Source organism: Cryptomeria japonica, chromosome 9 (assembly GCF_030272615.1).
Source record: "Cryptomeria japonica chromosome 9, Sugi_1.0, whole genome shotgun sequence".
Classification (NCBI taxonomy): domain Eukaryota; kingdom Viridiplantae; phylum Streptophyta; class Pinopsida; order Cupressales; family Cupressaceae; genus Cryptomeria; species Cryptomeria japonica.
Window position 1 is genome coordinate 175,999,462 of NC_081413.1, and position 23,850 is coordinate 176,023,311.

Sequence of the window (23,850 nt, forward strand, 5' to 3'; positions counted from 1 at the left end):
TACTGAGCTTTTCTTGAATTTTTCTTTGTGTTGATTTGCAGTTTCCAATTCCCTTTCCAAGATTTCTTTTTGTCTCATTAGTTCATTCGAGTCATTCTGAGTATGCATCAGATCTGTCTTCAACATGTCATTTTCATAACTAAGTCTTGTGTTCTCATTTGTTGCATCACTTAGTCTTCTAGTCAATTCTTCTTCATTCTTCTTTCTATCCTCAATCTCTTTGCAAAATCTCATAGTCATATCCTGCATTTCATTTTTTGTTGTCATGATCTCTTGTTTCAACTTGCTTATCATATCATTAAGTGATTCCTTTTCATCATTCTCATTTTGCAATTTTTCACAAAGTTCTCTTCTCTTATTTCTTGTAATAGTAAGATTTTCTTGAAGTGCCTGAATGATATCCTGAGTTGCTTTTAAATCATCTTCTAATTTGGTATTTTTCAACTTCTTTGTATCATAGTCAGTAAGAGCTCCTTCAAGTTGCTTCATTAGATTTTCCATTTTTACCAGTGTCAAGATCTTCCTCAAGCTGTTAGGCTACTGAAAATAGAGGACCAAGCTCTAATACCAATTGTTAGGGTTCCCATAGATACTGAGAGGGGGGGGTTGAATCAGTATCTGACCGGTAATGTAATTTTCTTAAAATTATGCAGAACATAAAGTAATAGTGTACCGGTATGCAAGAATTAATGTAATAAATAGAATAAAAAACATCCACATGAAAAGAACACCATAACACAAGATGTTTAATGAGGAAACCCAGTGTGGGAAAAACCTCAATGGGATTTGTAACCCACAATATTCACTTACTGGCCAATAAGAGAATATTACTTACAATAGGGGCCTGCACATGCAGGAAGGCCAATTTCCTAGAGTACATTGCTCAGTGAGAAGTCACACTGACTTACAATGAGGATTATGCTAATCCAATATTTTGTACTACTTTATAATAGCATCTTCAATGCCAGATTTAGTACCGGTTCTTGCTCTATTCTTTACATATACCCTTGACCTATAATTCGCACATTAGGTCTGTCAAATAATTTTCTTTATGCTAGCTTGCCTATTCCTACAAATGTCTACAATGATCTCCTTTATATACAAGAGTCATTTTACAATTTGCCAAGTCGGCTTACAATAATAAACAAAATATTACATATCAAAAATCCTATCGGCCTCTATGCCGGTATACATCTTTTGTTCTGTGCTAGTACTGGTGCCGGTGTAGAGTAGTCTTGTTGATGCCGATGCACTGTCTTGCTTGAATAATGCTTTGCTAGTAGAATGTCTTGCCGGTGCCATAGGATTGCAAGGTTGCCATCAATGACAAAACCTTCAATCACACACAATATCTCATTGGAGTGTCCATATGCCAACAAATATGAGTTCACTGAACCATATGAAAGGATATTACATATAACAGGGGCCTGCACTTGCAAGAAGGCACACAGCCTAGAGCATACTGCTCATCACTAAAGAGCCTCACTGACTACATGCTTTCTGCCAAAGTAAATCACTGAAAATGAACTCAAGAATGTATCTGCTATGCCAAATAGAGTTCTTGTTTTTGGTTCTGCTCTATACCAGTTCATAAACTCTAAACTACTACTGGTATCACTTCTCCTCTAAGAATGCTTTCCAATCTATCTACAGATTATTCCATGATATAGCATTCACATACAAAATGATCAAAATACATATATTTTGCATCATACATTTTTTCTATATTCTCCTATACACATTTTATATATCTTGCTTCCTTTGAAAAATAACCTAGCAGACTGACCTATATACCTATTGTAGACACCTAAAAATGGTCAACACTTGCGGAGTCATACTTTAACATTTGTGCATTGCCTCATTTTAGGTTTTTGAATCGCATTAACATTTCTCCTATGTCACGCACTTGGTCTTTATCATTTGTGAGCATCGAGTCCTTCTTTTGCATTCCTCATTTTTCTCGCTTTTGAATTAGGTCTTGTCGATAGCAATTTTCAGTCATGATTCGTCATCAATCCTTGTCCTCTTGTCAATCTCGTCAATTTTGTGATCGATTTGTCATCGATCCTTGTCCTCTTCAATCAAGTCAATTGGCTCATATCAATTTGGTCTCTTTATCAATATTGGTCAATTTGTCAACCAATTTCAAATGTTTATCAATCAAATCATTTATCAAGTCAGAATCATGATCAAATCGAATCGATATCAAATCAGTCTTACATCAAGACCTAATTGTCGTCCTTGCATTTCTAATTCATCTTCCAAGGTTTTATGATTTATTTATTTAATCTTGCTTGGCATTTTCCCTCTAGGTTAAATAATTTATTTATTTATCCTAAGTCTTCTTGTTACAATCAAATGTTTATTTAATTGGCTAATTAATTCCTCCTATTTTTGTAAATTAATTAATGAATGAAAAATTATTAATTAATTTACCTAATTTGCATCAATTTCCTAATTTCCACCTATTTTCTAATTTGTCAAATTTAATTTCTACCTAATTCACTTGTCTCTAGTTCTCTCTATTTTTGTGCTTCGGTGGAAGCATGAATTTCTCATGCGTCATACTCTTGACATAGCAAGATGTCATAAGCCTCTAGTCCTCTAACCTTTGCATTGGCAATATGTCATAATTCATGACATAGAAAGTGTCATAACCTTCTTCTTTTCACTCAATTGTGCCATTTTTAAAATTAATTGCTTCTAATATCCATTTCATGCTAAATTTGATCCTATCTCCAATTTATCTATAAATTGGATGATCTTCATCAATCAAAGCTAATTGGTAATCAGATTATCAAATTTCTAATCAATCACGCTTCGAGTACTTTTGAGCAATTTTCTTACCTACTTGCTTTCAATCATGTATGTGCACTTGTAGGTGAGATCCACAACAAAAACTATTTGAAGAGGAAAGAAGAACAATGGAGCCACATGAAAGAAGCATTCAGATCTGCATATGGTTTGCATAGTATTTACTTTTGAGTGTTTTATCTTTATGTCTCTATTGAATGTGTTTAGGATAGATCATTACAATTGTGCTTTCGTGATTGAGCTAATGATTAGTATGTTTTTATAATGTTTGTGATGATTTCCTATTTCCTATGCTACATTGATTGGTGAACCTGACGTGAACACTAACCATCTAACCCCTTTACTATTTCTTTGAGTGCTTTTGAGTTGATTTGCAGGTCAAAAACCCAAAAATAGGGCAGTGCAGGGTTTTCTGGGGACTTCTGCGCCTGTGTGAGACAACCTGCGCTTGTGTCAAGCAACTTGCGCTTGTGTTGAAGACATTTTGCACCTATGTCATGACTTCTATGCCTGTGTCATGACTTCTGCGCCTATGTAAAGTCCAGAACAGAGGTAAAACTATAGTGTTTTACTTGAAAATTGTCTTGTTTTTGCATTTTGTTTTGTATTTTTTGGACTTTGGTACTAATTATCTGTGCAGCATCTTGGCATATGCATGGCAAAGACAACAAATGAAACTACTAACATGTGTTATGTAGAATCGATAGTCAAAGAATAAACACCTCAAACTTCTAACTTGGGTTTTGCAGGTTGCCTTGGAGAAACAACTAAACTTGGTGTTTGTCATTAATGTTTTAGGAACCCAGTGATTTTAAATAGGTTGGAATGAACATGTTTTTGCTTTGATTGTTGAGTGTGACATTGGAGTAGGAGAGTATGCTCTCATCCTTCTTAGGGTGATCAAAAATCTAGATCTTCGATACCATGCTCGTGTCTTTGATTGTGTGTCTCCTTTAGAGGGCCTGCCTTCCCGACCATTTGCTTTTGCAAGCAAGTGATAATCATGAGAAGGGAATGACCCAAAGTGAGTACGGCTAGAATACCTTGGCATTCTAACTGACTATAAAAAAATACCCGATGAGTGAAAGCTTTGAAGGAAGGGTTACATGGGAATTGCAGTTACTTGGGAAGTGATGACCCTTGAACTCTTTCTCATATCAACATCTAAGTAGGGCCTCATGGTCTAAATCGTGTTTGCGCGACTACATTTTTTTGGTATCTTGATGGGCTTAATGTCTCAATCACACTTGCGTGACATCAAGGAGTAACACTTAACGGAAATCCTTACAAAACACCTTGTTTTTAGAAGCCAAAAACCCTTCTAGTTGCTTGAGAAGGACAAGTTCGGATACTTGGAAGAGATACTAAGTTTGCCATGGGGAGATTTCCATAGGGACTGATGCTTGGCTGCCCTAAGAAGTGAGTGCCATGGAGGGGAGCCCGTGGGGTCAAGCATCTATGTATTCTCCTTGAATCCCATAACAAGTCTACCTCTCAGGTACCTAATGTCCTTGCCTACCATAAGAAATGTGTGAATGAGTATGATTGTCTTGAGTCTATGTTAAAATATCTTGTTTGCTTTGCTTGTCAAAAGTTGAATTGCATCTCATTGCAAAAACAAGACAAAATTGATTCAAAACAAGGTTAAACATAAGAACATTTCATCCAACAAAGTTCAAACTTCAAAACACTTTCAAACATGGTTGTCAGACATTGTTCAAAATCTTGTCTTAACATTCATGTCACTTACATTTAGGTTCACCCTAGGTTGCATTTTGCAAAGTTCATTGTCAAGTACCAAGGTTAGGTTTCACCAAAGTCATACTCCTTTGCCTATCAACAAGGGTTATCCATTTGCTTGTGTCCTTTTGCATTAAAGTCATATCATTGTCATACATTCATATTTGCATACCCTAGGTCTCTTCATTAAGCTTAGGTCATTATCATATCATATTAGGGTCATTTGCATAGTAATTGTCCTTTTGCATATAGTCTCAAAGCTAGGTTTTGTCATACTTGAGTAATCCAAATCTTTGATAAACCCTAAGTCATTGTTAGGAAGTCTAGACCTTATCAAACCTTTTGTCCTTTTGTCATCAATGTCATTTCATCAAACCTAGCTTAGTATCCAAGCATATAGCGGAGACATTGTCACCTTGTCCTTTGTCACTTGGTCCTTTTGTCCTTGGAGGTCTAGACATCATTTCAATTTCCTAAGGGTCTCTTTTAGATCTGCATTCCAAAAAGTTTGTCAAAATCTTGAAAAACAACCAAAAACATAGGTTGCACTCTTGCCATAGATTGCATTTTCATTTATTTAGTTTGCATTTAGTTGCATATCATGTATTATCCTTGAAAATTTCCAAAAATATTGCATTTTCATAGTGACATGTCTATTGAAACAAGGTTCCAAGCACCAATGATGCAACAAAGTTTGACATATCAACCGACAATGCAATCACAATTCTATCCAACCCAACAACAAGGCAATATTGATCAAACTTTTTATGATGAAACAAGTCTCCAAATACAAAAACTAGAGGAGAAACTAGCTCAAGAAGAGGAGATATTGGAACAAAGAGTGAAAAACATTGAGAAGAATAGATCACAAATGTCCAAAGTGTTTCAAAAATTTCTAGGTCAAAATCCAAAGATTGAGCCAATTGATGTAAGTTCTCTTCTTGAACGATCAGACATACCAGCTCTCCTCTCCCAAATAGAGATGATGAAACAATTTCAAGAAAAGAGACAACATCAATTTCAACATTATGTGCCTCCACAACAAGAACAAGAAGGTGTTTACTATCAATCAGATTTTCAACCAATTGTCCAACATATGCAACCAACACAACCAATGGTCCAATTTCAACAATATGTCCAACCAACTATACAATGTCAACAAATGGTTCAACCAATGGTGGAATATCAATGTCAACAACAACAACCAAACATTCAAAAACAAAGGTTGCAACACACACCAACCCAAGTTTCAAACATGTCATAACAATTGAACCAAGTCCAATATCAAAACATGACATTAGATCAGAACCAACTCCTTGCCAAACAAGTTCAAATTCCAAATACAACCATGTCAAAACCTTGAAAGAAAGGTGGCTCTATTGCAATTCTCTTAAGGAAATTACCAAGTGAGTTCTTTGAGGAAGATCAAGATAATACAACTATGTCTAGCAATGCCTCATCCCCTCACAAACAAATTGACTCTCTAGTGGCATCTATCCCTACACCTTAAGAAGTTTCACAAGAACCTTCCATATTGTCCTCATCAAACAATACACCCAAGGATGCAATTATCCAAGAACTATCCATAATTGATTGCCATGATAATCCAATTCATGATGCACATCCTTGTCATGTTTCAGAAATACAAGACCCAATGCCACCATGCACTTTATTGCCATTACCTATTTTAGAGGACCCCATTCAAAGTCCTTCTTCCTCATGTTCAAGCATTGATTCCTTGCCAGAATCCATCACAAATGTTCAAAGTGAATTTCCTTCATGCCAAACCATTGATCCCTTGTCAGAATCCGCCATGCATATCAAAAGTCCAACCTCATGTCAAGAGGATAATTTAGAGCATGAAGAAACATGTCCTAAAGAAAATCAAGATCAAGATCCCGAAACTTTATCATCCCATCCAATTGTTGACCAGGATCCCATCTTCCCAGACACTCATGATGATTCCCCTATTCTTGTCCATCCTATCCAAAGTCCTATTGACACTCCATTCCCTGAGCAAGATCAAGATATCCCAGTCCATCCAATCCCAAATGATCCCCTTCCATTTCATGAACACAATGTCCTTTCAAATCCCATTGACATTCGACTTCCTGAGAAATATCAAGATATCCTTTCCATCCTTTATGATGATCCCATTGAAAGTCAAGAGCAAAGCACCTTTAATGAGGATTCCAATGATCTTCCTCCTTGTCAAGATCAAATTATTCCTTCAGATCCTCCACAAGATCCACTTGTTCCTCCATCTCCATGTCTTAATGCTCCATATACACTCCCAGATCTTATTCCTTTTGATGATCCCATTATTTCTCCCATTCCATCTCTTGAAGAGCCTATCATTGAACCATGTCCACCACACAATCCTAGTCCCCCTCATGATCCTAATCCCACTCATGATTCTAACATGTCAGTGCAAGATGTTCATGAACCCTCGACATGCACAATGGGTTCTTCCACTTTGGTGCAATCTGATCCACTTCAAGATCTCATTATTTCTGTCATATCATATCCACCTCATAATGGACTCGCGTCTTCTTCCCAAAGAAAAGAGTATCCTACAAGTCAAGATATTCATAAAGGCAAAGGAATAGATCTTCATAAGAAAGAATCCCTTCATGTTAAAGAAAATATTAAGGGTCATGTCTACACAACTCACTCTCAAGACGTTGGTATCCCTCCATCAAAATCTAAACATATCCCTTCCCCATCATAGCTTCCATCCATCTTAGGTCCTTATATCCCTTCATCCTCTATGCAAGGTCAGCAAAGGCACACATCCTTGAGTAAATTTCATCAATCCAAAAGAACTCCATTTCATTCATATCCATCCATGCATTCCTTTCCTCCTCCAAGCAATTTGGATGCCAAGTATAAAAGTCATAAGTCTAGCAATCCACATGTATTCAAGGATCAACATGTCCAATATAATCAACATGTCAAAACAAAGAACAATATGATCTATAAAGAAAAAGAAATATCCAAAAGGCCACAAAGGCCCACTGAGCAAAATAAAGCAAAGTCAAAATATATATGGGTTCCTAAATCCCTTATGCAAGCAATGCACTCCAAGGAATCACAAAAGCATGAAAAATCAAAAACCATGTGGATCCCTAAGCGGCTCCTTGAAGCACAAAAGCCTAAAGAAACATCCAACTTGGCATCCAAAGTTGCTATTCCTCCATCCAACCCTCTCAAATTTGTTCCTCCATCACCTTCTTCATCCATTTTGGGCCCTTATGTCCCAAAATCCCAAGCTATTCCTTCCTCAAAATCTCCATATCCAAAATACATTTTTCCTCCATCAGTCCATCACTCCTCAAGGTGTGTGCCAATATCGATTTTTCCTTCATTTCCATCCACTGGAGCCCAATTCTTCCAATACCTTATCAATTATCCAATGCATATTTTCCATCCTTCGATCCCTCTGGTCCAATCCTTTGCATAAATCCTTGTCTTAGTTTCATCTCATTTTCCATGTCCTTATCCGACCAACGTCTTTGAGCATCCTTTTAAATGTCATGGTCCATTTTTTTTTTCAAGGCTACTATCCAAACAAAAAAACACTTGAGTCCTTCTTCCATCCCCTATCATGTGTCCATCTTCTCTTGAAAAAGTCAAAATGAAATAATTCAAAAAAAAAAGTGAAAAAAAAAGTGAGAAACAAAAAAAAGAAAAAAAAAAGTAAAGCAAAAATAATTCGTCCACTGGTGAAAACCTAGCGAACAGGCACCTTGGGCAAGTACCATGATGAAAACCTGGCAAACAGGCATCATGCGTAATCTATGAACTTCTTGCACACCACACTTGGGGGTAGGTTTCCTCCTTCATATCATATTGCCCTTCATTATCCTATCGAACTCATGTCATACTCCTTCATATCCTATTGCCCTTCATTATCCTATCATACCATGTCATACTCCTTCATGTCCTATTACCCTTCCTTGTCCTATCATCCCTCATGTCCAATTTCCCTTTCCACATTTTGATCTTGACAAGGCTGAGGATCTTCATGAGCATCATGCATCTTATTTGCAGCTTTTAGTATATCATAGCTTTTGGTCATTTATCCATTTGCTTATTACAACCTTTCATCCATATTCCCTAGCTTATTGCAACTTTCTGCCACTATCCTGTATCCTATCCCGACCTTCAGTCCATGTCCCTTATCCATTCTTGGTCTTGCTTATCCTATCCATATCTTATCACTATCCATACACTCTTTTTCATTCCTTGATCTTGATCTGACATAAGGATGCAAAATGCAAAACATGGTTTCAAAAACCTCTTGACATGTCCCTCATGTCATGTCACTACTTTACATTGTCATATCCAGTTTCTTGTCCCATCACACAATAGCCCTTGAAAATTGCATTTGTATTGTTTCCATGATAAAAGGCCTTTGTCTTCCCTCTATCCACCAACATTTCAGCAAGATTGTTTATCCATTTGTCATATTCCTTGCCTTGCTAGACACTGGGGGCAAAAAATTCAAAAAAATTTAAAAATGTCCTGAAAAAATTTCACAAAACATTTAAAAATGTCTTGAAATAATTCAACAAAATTTTTTTTTAAATGTCCTGAAATAATCCCTAAAAATTGAAAAATGTCCTGAGAAAATCCCTAAAAAAATCAAATAAAGTCCTAAAAAAATGAACAAAAACATTTCAAAACATTAAAATCCAAAAACAAGCATTTTGTCAATAAATATCCTCTTGATGCATAAGACAGATCACTAAGCATACCTCCAACAACTTGCCATCCCACACTACACTTTTAATGAAATCATGCGTAAACAGATGAACTTTTTCCATCAAACCAGACATTCAAACTGATCCGAATTGTCATATCAATCAACCTCAAAATCATTTGTCCTTGTTACTACTATCATGGGTCTTATACAGGGTGTGGTATACTCGAAACCAGACTGTGTCCTATCTTAGATGGGGTACTGCATGTCCTAAAACCAAACAGCATGATTGTCCTATCAACACTTTCAACTTTCGACAATGAAGATCAAGATGTTTTGTTTGATTTGTTGGAATTTGTGCATCTTTTCTTTTTACTGATTTATCTTTGGCTCCGTTCATGTTCCTATGTTGCTCGATGATGTCACTGAGTGATTTAGAGTGACCGGGATGGTTCATGGTCCTTTTCTTTTTTGTTGTGATTGCTGTTTGTCTGTGATGTGTCTGTCTTTTGCAAAAAGGGTTGCATTTCATCTCTGGCCTTCAATGCCATGATGCTACGCATCCATTTTGCCATATCAAATAAAGGTTCTCACCTACTTATGTGCATTTGTGAAAGCAAGTTTTCCTTCATCTCTAACTATCCTCTGTCTAATTTCTGCTTACTAACATTTCTTCCATCAGTCTTGTCAATCTGTTTGCTCCTATCATTTTTTATCATTCTTATCGATCAATTGGCCTCTTTTTTGGATATTTCTGGCCAATTCCTCGAGGGGGCATGCATATGTCATTATCATTGTCTGGGGCATTTTCATTATTGTTCTTTGAAACAACACTTAAAATCGCATTGTCTCAAAGAGGGGCAAAATGTAGACACCTAAAAATGGTCAACGCTTGCGGAGTCATACTTTAACATTTGCGCATTGCCTCATTTTAGGTTTTTGCGTCGCATTAACATTTCTCCTATGTCACGCACTTGGTCTTTATCATTTGTGAGCATCGAGTCCTTCTTCTGCATTCCTCATTTTTCTCGCTTTCAAATTAGGTCTTGTCGATAGCAATTTTCAGTCATGATTCGTCATCAATCCTTGTCCTCTTGTCAATCTCGTCAATTTTGCGATCGATTTGTCATCGATCCTTGTCCTCTTCAATCATGTCAATTGGCACATATCAATTTGGTCTCTTTATCAATATTGGTCAATTTGTCAACCAATTTCAAATGTTTATCAATCAAATCATTTATCAAGTCAGAATCATGATCAAATCGAATTGATATCAAATCAATCTTACATCAAGACCTAATTGTCGTCCTTGCATTTCTAATTCATTTTCCAAGGTTTTATGATTTATTTATTTAATCTTGCTTGGCATTTTCCCTCTAGGTTAAATAATTTATTTATTTATCCTAAGTCTTCTTGTCACAATTAAATGTTTATTTAATTGGCTAATTAATTCCTCCTATTTTTGTAAATTAATTAATGAATGAAAAATTATTAATTAATTTACCTAATTTGCATCAATTTCCTAATTTCCACCTATTTTCTAATTTGTCAAATTTAATTTCCACCTAATTGACTTGTCTCTAGTTCTCCCTATTTTTGTGCTTCGGTGGAAGCATGAATTTCTCATGCGTCATACTCTTGACATAGCAAGATGTCATAAGCCTCTAGTCCTCTAACCTTTGCATTGGCAATATGTCATAATTCATGACATAGAAGGTGTCATAACCTTCTTCTTTTCACTCAATTGTGCCATTTTTGAAATTAATTGCTTCTAATATCCATTTCATGCTAAATTTGATCCTATCTCCAATTTATCTATAAATTGGATGATCTTCATCAATCAAAGCTAATTGGTAATCAGATTATCAAATTTCTAATCAATCACGCTTCGAGTACTTTTGAGCAATTTTCTTACCTAGTTGCTTTCAATCATGTATGTGCACTTGTAGGTGAGATCCACAACAAAAACTATTTGAAGAGGAAAGAAGAACAATGGAGCCGCATGAAGGAAGCATTCAGATCTGCATATGGTTTGCATAGTATTTACTTTTGAGTGTTTTATCTTTATGTCTCTATTGAATGTGTTTAGGATAGATCATTACAATTGTGCTTTCGTGATTGAGCTAATGATTAGTATGTTTTTATAATGTTTGTGATGATTTCCTATTTCCTATGCTACACCTATTACAAATGATATGCCTTATGTCGACTTACAATACATTTACAAAAGATATTCATTGTTGGCCTTGCCAATATTAATTGCAAAATGATTTAAGTAAATCCTCCTTGATGTCAGCTTCCAAAGAAGTATTGAGATGCCGGTGTTGGTGCTAGTGTAGCCCTGAATGCTCCAAAGTCGATATCTACTGGTATATGCTTTGTAGTACTAGTTTATGACTTCCATCATATCTTGTTGCTATAAATGACAACAAAATGAATCCAATGAGTGTCAATTTCCAACAGATCCTCACCTTTCTCTTGAGTATGCCCTTTGTAGACTAACCTTTCCTTGTTTCTTACAATCCTTCCTTCTTCATCCAATTTATTCCTAAACTCCCATTTTGTTCTAATTACTATTAGGATTCCCAAAGATACTAAGAGGGGGGGGTGAATTAGTATCTTGTCGTTTAACATATTTTTTGATCTTATTAAACAAATTGCATTCCAAAACAGTGTACCAGTAAAAAAGAATTAATGCAATAAATATGAACAATAAGCACAACATAGAAAGCACGGCGTAACACAAGATTTTTAAAGAGGAAACCCGATGTGGGAAAAAAATCGATGGGATTTGTGATCCACAATATTCACTCACTGGCTAATGAATGGATATTACTTACAATAGGGGCATGCACATGTAGGAAGGCCAACTGCCTATAGCTCACTGCGTAATTACAAAAGGAAGTCTCACTGACTTACAAAATGGATTATGCAAATCCAATATAACGTACTGCTTTAGTTCACCATCTGCTATGCTAGGTTCAATATCGGTTTAAGCTCATACAATAACCATAAACCTTGCTCCAAAATCTGCCTTAATATTCGCACATTACTTCTGCAATAATCTTCCCATGTTCGCATCTCTATAATGATCTACAAGATATCATACTTATATATGAGTCTTATTACAATTCGCCTTGTTGGATTACAAAAAGTTATTACAAATATATACAATATGCAATAATCAAAATCCTGTCGGCTAGGGTGCCAGTAATCATCTTTGCCACTACCGGTAAACTATCTGCCAGTGTAGAGTCTGTCGGTGTCAGTGTCATAGGATTGCAAGGTTTCCATGAATGACAATACCTTCAATCACCTACAATTTCTCATTGGAGTGTGCAATGCCAACAATCTCCCCCTTTGGCATTGATGGCAACACCCATGACAAAAATCCAAAAATGTGTCCAAAATTGAAGTCCAAAAATCTTACCAAAATTGTATGCTCCCCCTAAGCAGATGATCTCTTATGTCCATTATTTTTCTCATCTCTACTACTCCCCCTTTAGCATCAATGGAAAAGGTTGTCAAAAATGTCAACTAAGTGTAGTTCTCAGCAAGATCCCTATAACTGGTTGTTTACAATCTGAAAAAGTTCTGCTAGTACAAAATTTAGGCTCTCAGTGAACCTTTCAATTCCTTCAGTGTTGCTTCAGTCCTTTGTATTGTACTGGTGAGTATGTGCATTTTCTCTTCCGGTGTCTTCAGTCCTGGAATAAGTGCCTCTATAATCTCTTTTCTCAAAGAGATGAGAATGTCAATTTTCAGACCAAGTCTGCATTAGTTCTTTAGCCTTGAACTTTATTCTTTCCTTCTCTTTTTCAAATTTTTCAATTTTCCCTTCAAAGCCTGCTATTTCCTGCTCTATAACTGATATGGGTTTTGATGAACTGATGAGATTATCAGCAATATCATTTATTTATTTTTGCACTTTATTGTTTTTCTTGTCTATATCCATTGCCAAAATATCAATCTTGCATGTGTCCCTTTACAACTCTTTGAATTCCATTATTGTTTTGCTAAGTGTCGGTAATAGGCTATTTATGTGTCCCATGCACTTCTTTATTGACTCATCAAAGAATTTTTCCTTTTCCCTATTCATTTTCTCACTAAATGTCTCCTCATTAATCTAATCAACTATCAATAAGTTGCCAATGATATACTTAGACAATGTCTCTAATTCACTCAAAGAATCTTTATTTCCCACATTACACTTGGGTGCAATCAATTTTAATAAAGGAATCATATCATCAATAGCCTTGCATGCAAGTGCATTGCAATCTGTGATATTCTTAATGAAATCTAATAATACCTTTGTCACATTTGTTGGTCTGAATTGTATTAAGGAAGAACCAAATGATTGTCCAACTACCTTAACAATCTACATTCCACTAGTGTGAGTAACCTCTTTGCTTCTATTGTCCTTTGATAAGTCAATTTGTGTCTGCATCTCAACTAGCAAAGGCTTGGGTTTCTTAGTAGTTGCCGGTGGCACTGTCTCTGTCTCAACCTTTTTCTCTTCATGTTTCTCAGTGTGTACCTCAGATTGCTTCTCTATGCTTTCATCTGTCGGTTCCTCTGATGAAGTTTCAGTATGCATCTCTGAACTATCCATTTCTAGTGTCTCTAACTCTGTGGATTTTTCAGTGTGTGCACCAATTACCATTCCAATACCAAGGGGATCATCTGATTGTTCAGTATGTGTTTCAACCCCAATCTAAATATTTCCAACTGTATGCTCAACATGTGTTTCCTTTTCAATTTTCTCAGTCAGTGGCTCAGTTGCCACATATTTATTCTGGGTGGTTTCCTTATCAACCATAATGTTTACCTCTTATGTATCAATGTTCATTGTGTTAGGAATCCCACAGATACTAAGAGTGGGGGGGTGAATTAGTATCTAACTGATGATTAAATTTTCTTGACTTAAAACATGTAGAACATATTATAACAGTGTACTGGTATGCAAGAAATAATGCAATAAATAGAATTAAGAACATCCACATGAAAAGAATACCATAACACAAGGTTTTAATGAGGAAACCCAGTGTGGGAAAAACCTCGGTGGGATTTGTGACCCACAATATTCACTCACTAGCCAATAAGAGAATATTACTTACAATAGGGCCCTGCACATGCAGGAAGGCCAACTACCTAGAGCTCACTACTCAATGGGAAGTCTCACTGACTTACAATGAGGATTATACAAATCCAATATCTTGTACTGCTTTACAATAGCATCTATAATGCTTGATCTAGTACCGGTTGCTGCTCTGCTTCTTACATAAACCCTTTAGCCTATATTTCGCATAATAGGTCTACCTAATATTTTTCCTTATCACTTACTTTATCTCTCTTTAAATGTCTACAATGATCTGTTCTATATATAAGAGTCATTTTACAATTTTCCAAGTTAGCTTACAAAGTTTTTACAATAATAAACAAAATATAATATAACAAAATCCTATTGGCCTCTGTGCTGGTATACTTCCTTTCTTTGTGCTAGTGTTGGTGTCCTAAGTGCCAGTGTAGTGTCGTGCCCAAACTTTAGGGCACAAAAACGGAACAACAAAAATTTTTTTGACGTCATGAACTTGCTATAAATCCTAATACATAACAACTATATTTAAAGTTTTGTCTTATCTAGGATGTAAATAAACTTACTTACTAAGGTTAAGTTAATTAACCAACTCGAGCGAGTGACTTGATTGGTGGAGATTAATTTGCATTGCGGATTAGTTAGCTAGCTCAATTACCTAAGACAAATTGTCGGTAATTAAATCAAGGGATAATTGGTTACCTCAATGTATTAAATCATTCTAGGTCGTATAATGATATTGCTAATGATTATTTGATGCTCATATAAAATTTATTATACACATCCACCCAATGAGGGTTTCGAATTACTACAATGTCGTTTGTCCACTAAAACCGACAATAAGCTAAGGCCAATTCTAATTTTTTTCTAACCCCTTAATTTTGATGATTTAATTTCGATCCGACCAAATATCGGTCTCAAGGCCTAAGGTTCAAAAATCTACAATTTCCTCCTTTTAAATTTTTTTCTAAAGTCCAAACATATTGAGGGAAAACTATTGATTAATTAACTAAATTAATCGATTTAATGTATGGTGTATCCAACCATAATAACCCCTTTGTTTTTAAATCCCTTTAAAATTTTACTATTTTAAAATTTTAAATCTCCTAAAGAGTAAATGGACATATAATAATTCTATCATTAAAATAACCCCATTACATGTATTAAAAATCAAGTTTAAAATTCCAATCTAAATGGACATATAAAAATTCCATTATTGAATTGACCCCAAATATATATATATTAAAAATCAAGGTTTAGAATCCCAACTTAAGTTCCTTATATATATATATATATATATATACTCCAATCTAAATCTCTTATATATATATATATAAATATATATATATATATATATATAAATATATTCATTTATATATATATAAAATTCTTATAATGCTAACCCTAACCCGAAATTGGGTTAGGGTTGCATTTTTATATATAACACTTGTCTTATTTTATTTTTACCCTTTTATACCCTAACCCGAAATGGGTTAGGGTTTATTAAACCCCTATATTTTATTGCTTGTTTTGTTTGAGGGAGAGAGAGATCGCAGGTATGGAGGCGGGGGGGTTCCATGTGGGGAGAAGGTGGTGGAGGAAGGGTTTTCCCGGGCACCGCTGTGTATACACATAGTGGCGGCCGCGCCGCCCACTGTGTGTACACACAGTGGCGGACGGCATAGCTGCCGCCCACTGTGTATACACACAGTGGCGGGCGTCATTCACTGTGCGTAGCATAGTGGCGGCTGCAACCGCCCACTGTGTTACACATAGTGCGGTGCCCTTCGGTGCCGCCCACTGTGTGTAGCACAGTGGCTCGGCCGTGGCCATCCACTGTGTTACACACAGTGACCCGCGTCACTCCATTTCCCCATTTTTTTTAAAAACACATTTTATTATATTTCATGGTTTGATAAAAATGTTATAAGATGTGGTTTTTTTGAATATATCAAATATATATATATATATATATATATATTTGTATATATATGTTTATATACACATATAACCATTGTTATGATTAGATCATAACATAAATGTCTTTGTTGGTTTTGTTCTACAGACATCTACAGGGTATGTGTTTCAAATGCAGAAATATATATATATATATATATATATATATATATATATATATACGAAGTTTATTCTGCAATTCTTTTATATGTTTGTTAACAGAGATGCACAGGATTCAGAATATATGTCTTTTATTTTGTTGTTACAGGGGATGCACTTACAGTAAACTTATATATATATAGGTATATATTTTCAATATATATACTTATATACATATAGAAATATTTATATGACTAAATGTTGAAGTAATAGGGTTAAAAGCCCTTATATTGATCTGAGATTTTAACCATTTACATTCTGTTTTTAGTTTTCTAACAGCATTTAGAATAGGTCTATTTTCTTCTTCCTTTCATTTAAACTTTCTACAGAAATAAAACAATTCTGGTTCTCCTCTTTTTTTCTTTTTACTGTCATAAAATAACAGAAATCTAAACTATGCAAGTAAATAGTGAGAAATAAAAAACAATACTAGTTCTCTCTTCTTTTTTTTTTTTAAAAACAGTCATAAAATTAACAGAATTTAAACTATGCAAGTAAATAATAACCCTACTGCATTTCTTTTTTCTTTTCCTTACTAATGCAATAAATAAACATGTTACAGACCAGATTTAGATGTAGTCTACAACAACACAATAGACATCAAAACATAAAATTAAATTTACATTGTTTTTCCAGAATGACAGTTACAATAACCCATATATAAAAATGGGTGAATAACCCATACAGTCATCTTTCTCTAATCTTTACATAGAAATAAGGATTACATTTATTTAAACAGAAACAGAATCATTTTAAGCCCTATATTTACATATGCACTTTCTCTTCTTTCTTTTTTCTTTTTGCTACAAATCATAAGGTTACATTTCTTTCTTGCTTTTCTGCATTTAATGGAAATCAAAAATCTGAATAAAAGTCTACAACACAACAATCTGCAACTCCTAGTCTTTTTCCCAAGCCACCTGCAAGTAAAATTTAGGACTGTGACCATGGGATGCTCACCTCCCAGCCTAGGCTTACCAGAAGCCACCCCCGAGCTAGGAGAATCAAGACCTAGACGGGTTACAACCAAGCAATACAACACAACAAAAGGCAACACACAACACATACACTATCCCATCCCAAGCTACACTATCACCACATTTGTGGAGATCAATCTATAGGTGGAAGTGGACCAAGTACCATTAGGGAGACTGCAGCCAAAATATAACACAAGCCACCTCATGGCAACACAAAATACTCAACAGAATTTATCCCACACACCTTATGCCCCCCCAAAGGCTCAAAGCCATTTCTCTCCCCTTATGACCCCCAAATGCATACACAAGGCTATGCAGCAAGGGTCACAAAGGACACCCTTGAGATCACTCTCCTTAAGGAGAGCCTCTCACCCAAGGTTGTCATGCTTCTTCCACCCCAAGATCATCCTACTCTCCCAAGAGTAAGAGATCTTGGATACTCCCAAAACAAGAACACAAACACAAAAAGAAACAAATATAGAAATGAAACCTACACATTATCTTTCTTCCACAACAATTTACATAAACACCTTTTTTTTTTACATGCATTTCTTTCCTTCAACAAAACAACATAACTAACAAGAACAGCATAAACAAGATGAGATAAAAACCAACCTTATTCTGCCAATAGGTATGCTAAATTTAGTTGGAGATGAGCTGCCCAATCCACACTACTTTCTGCAATTCTTTGGCCCCCCCAAATTCCTCTATTCCTAAAACTGGTTTTTCCTTCCAAGTTTTTCCAAAAATCTCCAAGGATGGAGAGTGGGTGATTAGCTCACTAAGCTTCCATTCTTAGCCTAAGAAGGCCTCTCTCACTCCTTCCAACCTCTTGGATAGTGTGAGAGATCCCCCATTGGGTTGTTCTTCCCTAGGTCTTACACACTCCCTAACCTAGGTGTCTAGAGAAGAGAAATGGAATGGGGAAGAGGGATTACTATCTCCAAGAAGGTTATCCTACCAAGGATGGCACTTCTATAGATGGAATTCGTCCATCTTGGGAAAACCACTTTTTTGGGTGGTTAAACAAGTCCTAAGGGAAAGACACATGGCCAATTTTGGCCTTCACCCATAGGTACCCCATGAGGCCTAATAGAAAAGCTCTAAAATTCACTCTAGGAGTTGATTTGACCTTCAGAAAGTCCACCTGAAGTTAACCTACGGGTCAACTCTGAGTTGACCCTCCCTTGTGGCTCTCTAACCTAGATTTCTTGGTTCCTTCAAGGATAATTAGGAGATATAACAATTAACAAAAATAAAACTTTCAAAAGGGTGACATGACAAATTGCCAACACAACATACTACATAGGTGTCAAGTGACACTACAAAATAATCCCACATCACATTACACACATGGAAATTGTCCCTTAAACAATTAAACAATCCAATAAATACAAATTACACTCATGCAACATTTTACATTTACGAATAAAATACAGTACATACGAGGTGTTGTCTCTCCAAATAGACAACCCCTGGTTTTACTAACGCACATTGGCCTAGGCTTGATTCTCCCTAATATTTCCATGGTCACATGGATATTTTCCTGCACATCTCAATTTAAACATTAGTACTTCCCAAATAGCCTCATATAATATATAATCACATAATCAGAATACAATATATTCATTCTGCAAAGACTTGACATTATAAAATATGATTTGTCACAAATCAAGGCAATTTCCTCATAATCCTCAAAATTTGATCCATCTACAAGATATGCAAACATTTTCCTAACATTATATTAAATCCTGAAATTCAGATAATAACCTGCATCATCACAATATTACCCTAATCTAGAATCATATAATATTCTATAATCCACAAGGCATAGAAATGAAGCATCCACATATATCAATGTTACCAAAATCGCGGAACCATGAAAAGTTCTATATCCATAGTGTGTCAAAACTAGCATCCAAAATAGTTCCAAAATAAAAATAGTTGAAGAGATAGGATGGGTCGGGGTAGGGCCTCACATGTAGAGTGTGATCTGTTGATGCCAGTATAATGCCTTTTCCTGTGCCATAGGATTGCAAGGTTGCCATGAATGACAAAACCTTCAATCACATACAATGTCTCATTGGAGTGTGCATATGCCAACAATCTCCCCCTTTGGCATTGATGGCAACACTCATGAGAAATTTCAAAAGTGCATCCAAAAAAAATGTGAAGTCCAAAAATGTTACCAAAAATGTGTGTGCTTCCCCTAAGCATATGATTCCTATGATATTGAATTTTCTCATCCCACTACTCCCCCTTTGGCATCAATGACAAAGGTTGTCAAGATGTCAGTAGAGTTTTTAGGTTCAACCTTGTAATTGGGTAGTTACAATTTGAAATAGATCTGCCAAAATCAAGTTTATACTCTTCATAAACTTTTTACTATCTCTTATTGTTGTCTCTGTTCTCTTAGTTGTACCAGTGAGATGTTGCAAATGCTCTGCCAGTGTTTTTTGTCCCTATATAAGTGCCTCAGATATTTCCTTCCATAGTGATGCTAGATAGTCCAATCTTGGACTTAGTTTTAATCTCAGATGCTTTGCCTTATTCACTATTCTTTCTTTCTCTCTTTCCAATTTAAATAAATCTTCTTCAAAATTTGTTATCTTCTCCTGAAAAACTAATAGTGTATCAGGTGAGTTAACAAGATTATCTGCAAGTTTATTGATCTCATCCTATACCTTGCTCATCTTCTTGTCTATATCTATAGTCAAAAAGTTTGTCTTATAGGTGTCTTTGTACAGAGTTTTGTACTCTTTCAATAATTTACACAATTCTGGTAGAAGTATGTCAAAATCTCTGGTACACTTCTTTATTTGCTCATCAAAGAATTTCTGCTTTTCAATTTCTACTTTATCCTTCAATGTCTCGTCCTTTATTTTCTCTATGTTTTATGTGATATATTTACACAAGGTATCAAGTTTCCCTAAAGAATCTTTATTGTCTGTATTATAGTTAGGAGCAATTACCTTCAAAATTGGTATGGTGTCATCAATTGCCTTATAAGCTTGTGAGTTGCAATCTGTTATCTTTTTAATTGAGTCTAATAGTACCTCAGTCACATTAGTTGATTTGTAGCTTGATGATGAACCAACATTCTGAATACCACCAGTGAAAGTGGCCAAGCTTGTATTGACCTCTGGTAGGTCTATTAGTGTCTGCATTTTCTTAGGCAATGGTTTTTCTACTTCTCCAGTTGCCGGTGGCACTGTTTCCTTATGTTCCTATTCCTGTTTTTGTTGTTGTTGTTCCTATTCCAGAGCCTTGTTCTCTATTTGTTTTTCTATTTGTCACATTGTCTCAGTCTAAGTCTGAGTCTCTACCTTTTTCTCTTTGTTACCTACCGGTTTCTCTTATGTGTTATCAGTTTGCTCAGCTACGAGAGGCTCACTAGTCATTTCAGTTTTATCAGCTATATCTTTGTCTACCATAATGTTGATCTTTTGAGTATCAACATCCATAGTATATAAGACTTCAGGATTAGGATTACCATCCTCTACATCCATATTCTCAGCTACCGGTTGATCTTCTGTAGCTATTGTTTTTACCAGTGGAGTAATCAAAGGAGGTGGGGGTAAGTTGTCTTTAACCTTGATACTAGGTGGTCCACCAATTTTACGTTTACCTTTGTCTCTATCTTTCTAATAAACTTTAATAGGTTTGGGGTTCTTGTATTCTTCTTGTTTTTCTTTTTCAACTAGGAATATATCCCATCCATTTTCTGTCTCCTTAGTCACCTCATTAACTCTTCCAACCATTAAAGCAATGTGTCGGTATGCAGTAGAAAATACTAATTGGTTGGCTTGAGCAATTAGGTCATCGATTTCTTTGAGTAAATTTACCAAATATACATCAAGTAGATTTTCAATCTTTATTTTCTTGTCTAGTTCTATTACTACTTGTCTTCTTGCTTCCAATCTCCTAAACAGTTCATCTGGTACATCATCTACAACTTCCATCAAAAATTTCTTATACATATCCATATGCAATATAACACTGTTTTCAACTTGTTCTTTTTCATCAGCTGTCAGAGTGTCATATATTTTCACTATATTTTTTAGTTTCCCTTCCTCTGTTATTTCATTCAATAGTATGTCAAAAGGGGCCAAGTCCTTATTTATCCCTTTCTTCTTTTTGGGTGTCAGTTTCTTCTTCTTTGGTGTAGCCTTTCTTACCGAAGATCTCACTGCTTGTTGTTTTTGTCTTGTCCTCCTGGGTGAAGGTGTGGTTGCTGGTGAGGGATCTCTTTTCCTTACAACTCCCTTGAAAGTTGCAGGCATGTCACTTTCTGACATAGTACCTACCAATGATAGGTGAGTTTTAGGTTGTGGAGCTACTAACTCATCCTCTGTTATACTGGTTTTCCTTAACACATCTTCTTTAATGGCCTTTGCTTGTTTGGAACCTTTCCTTACAACTACCTCAACCTTTTTCACTCTTTTCTTTGATTGAATTTGGCTTTTAATAGTTTCTGCACTACCAAATATTTCTTCCTTAGGTTCTCTAGGGGCTTCCAGAAGTTCTTTAGCATAAGTTTCAATTATGTGATCATCTATTTTGTAGCCCATCTCTATTACCCAAATAGTCATGGGGATGACTGCTTCCATCTAGATCTCATCCTTCTTGATTACAAAGCATATTTCATCTTTATATTTGTCAACAATCTTTTGTGATAACTTGATTCTTTTCTTCATTTTCATCTTTAATGCTTGAAAGAAATCATGGATATTGTTTTCCTTGTCTTCTCCCATGTTATTGAATAGTTTTGTTAACTGTTTACCTACCAGTATATCATATCCAAGTTCTTTGTAGCCTATACCGAGAACCTGTTTGGTTATATGTAGCATCAGACATACTAGCAGATTTCCAAACCTGAAAGTTCCTTTCTTGTCCTTCTTAATCTTGCCTAAGTTGTCAATTAATTCATCCTTCAACCACTCACATATATCAATCTTTGCATTTTCTGTGACCATATCATAAGCACTCTTAATGCATAAACTTGAAATTGAATTGAGTCTATTCGCATGAGTAGCTTTATACCCTAATATCATGCTGATAAATCTCACATTAATGTCTATTACATCATTTACTCTTAGGGACCTTTTGTCAAATGTTGCACTAGTTAGGTTTGTAACTAGGTCATTCGATACCTTCTTAGTTTTATCTAGCCTTTTATAGGTGGTCAGTAACCCTATGATAGCTTTCACAGCTTCCTTAGTGATTTTGTGGATTGCATCTAACTAGAAAAATTCACCATGTACCTTGCTTAAGACTATCCTAATCACATCCTTGGGGAATTCAGGAATGCTAAGGATCTCTGTAAATCCTAGGGTTTCAATAATCTTGTGTTGATCTTTTACATTGCCACATTTATCGCATATCACAGTTTTAAACATGGTTTTAATCTCTTCATCTCCTAGTTCCTCAATGTTGCAGTGGATGTAAATTTTGGGGTCTTCAACATAAACAACTCCCTTAGGAATTTGGGAAAAAGAACCTAAGGTATCATCTTTCTTTGCTACCTTGAGAAGTAATTGAAATATAGGCCTAGGTCTTTTTATAACTTCAACAACAGTAGGGTTTTCTATATACTCAATTGCAGAGGTGGATGCCATGATAAAATACATTTTTCTGCCTTTAGGATGGATGTATGCTTGAAGTGTTCTTGCCTCTTTCTTGAAATGCCTTAGCTCGGAATCTTCACGCTCTTCGTAGGTTTGAAATCTTAGTGAAATGAAATGGAGCCAAAACCTCAATTTTATAGTGTCTTTTTGCCATCTACCACATTAAATGCATGTCAGTTAAGTGTTCGCTTAACATTGTCTGCCGGTAATAAGTAATTTCAAACTTCTTATCTCTAACCAAGGGAATAATAGCACATGTGTCATTAGATTGCCAAACCCTCAAGGAAACTTTCTTCAATTAGATGAAGAACTTCCTACTAGTGGAGCACTGCTCTGTCCTACTAGTGAAGCATCACTCTATCCCACTGATGGAGTATTGACTAGTTCTACTAGTGGAGGGGTATTCCCAATATTTAGATCAACTTTTTTAATCCATTTTTTTGAGAATTCTTGCTTAACCTCTTCAACTTTTTCTTTACCTTTCAAGCTAGAACTTTTGTTGTCTACCGGTGATCCTTTGCTTCTACAAAATTTAGCAATATGCCCAATATTGTTACATGCATAACAAGTTACATTATTCTTCTGAATAGCTTTCCCATAACCTATGTTGGTTTGTGTTCTGCATTGATTAGATAGATGTCCAAATCTTCCACAAACATAACATCTCACATTCATTCTGCAATTTTCTGAGTTGTGACCAACTTTGTTGCATTTTGAACATTGACCGGTGGGTGTGCTGATATTCTGATAATTTCTAGATCTACATTCATTTTCTCT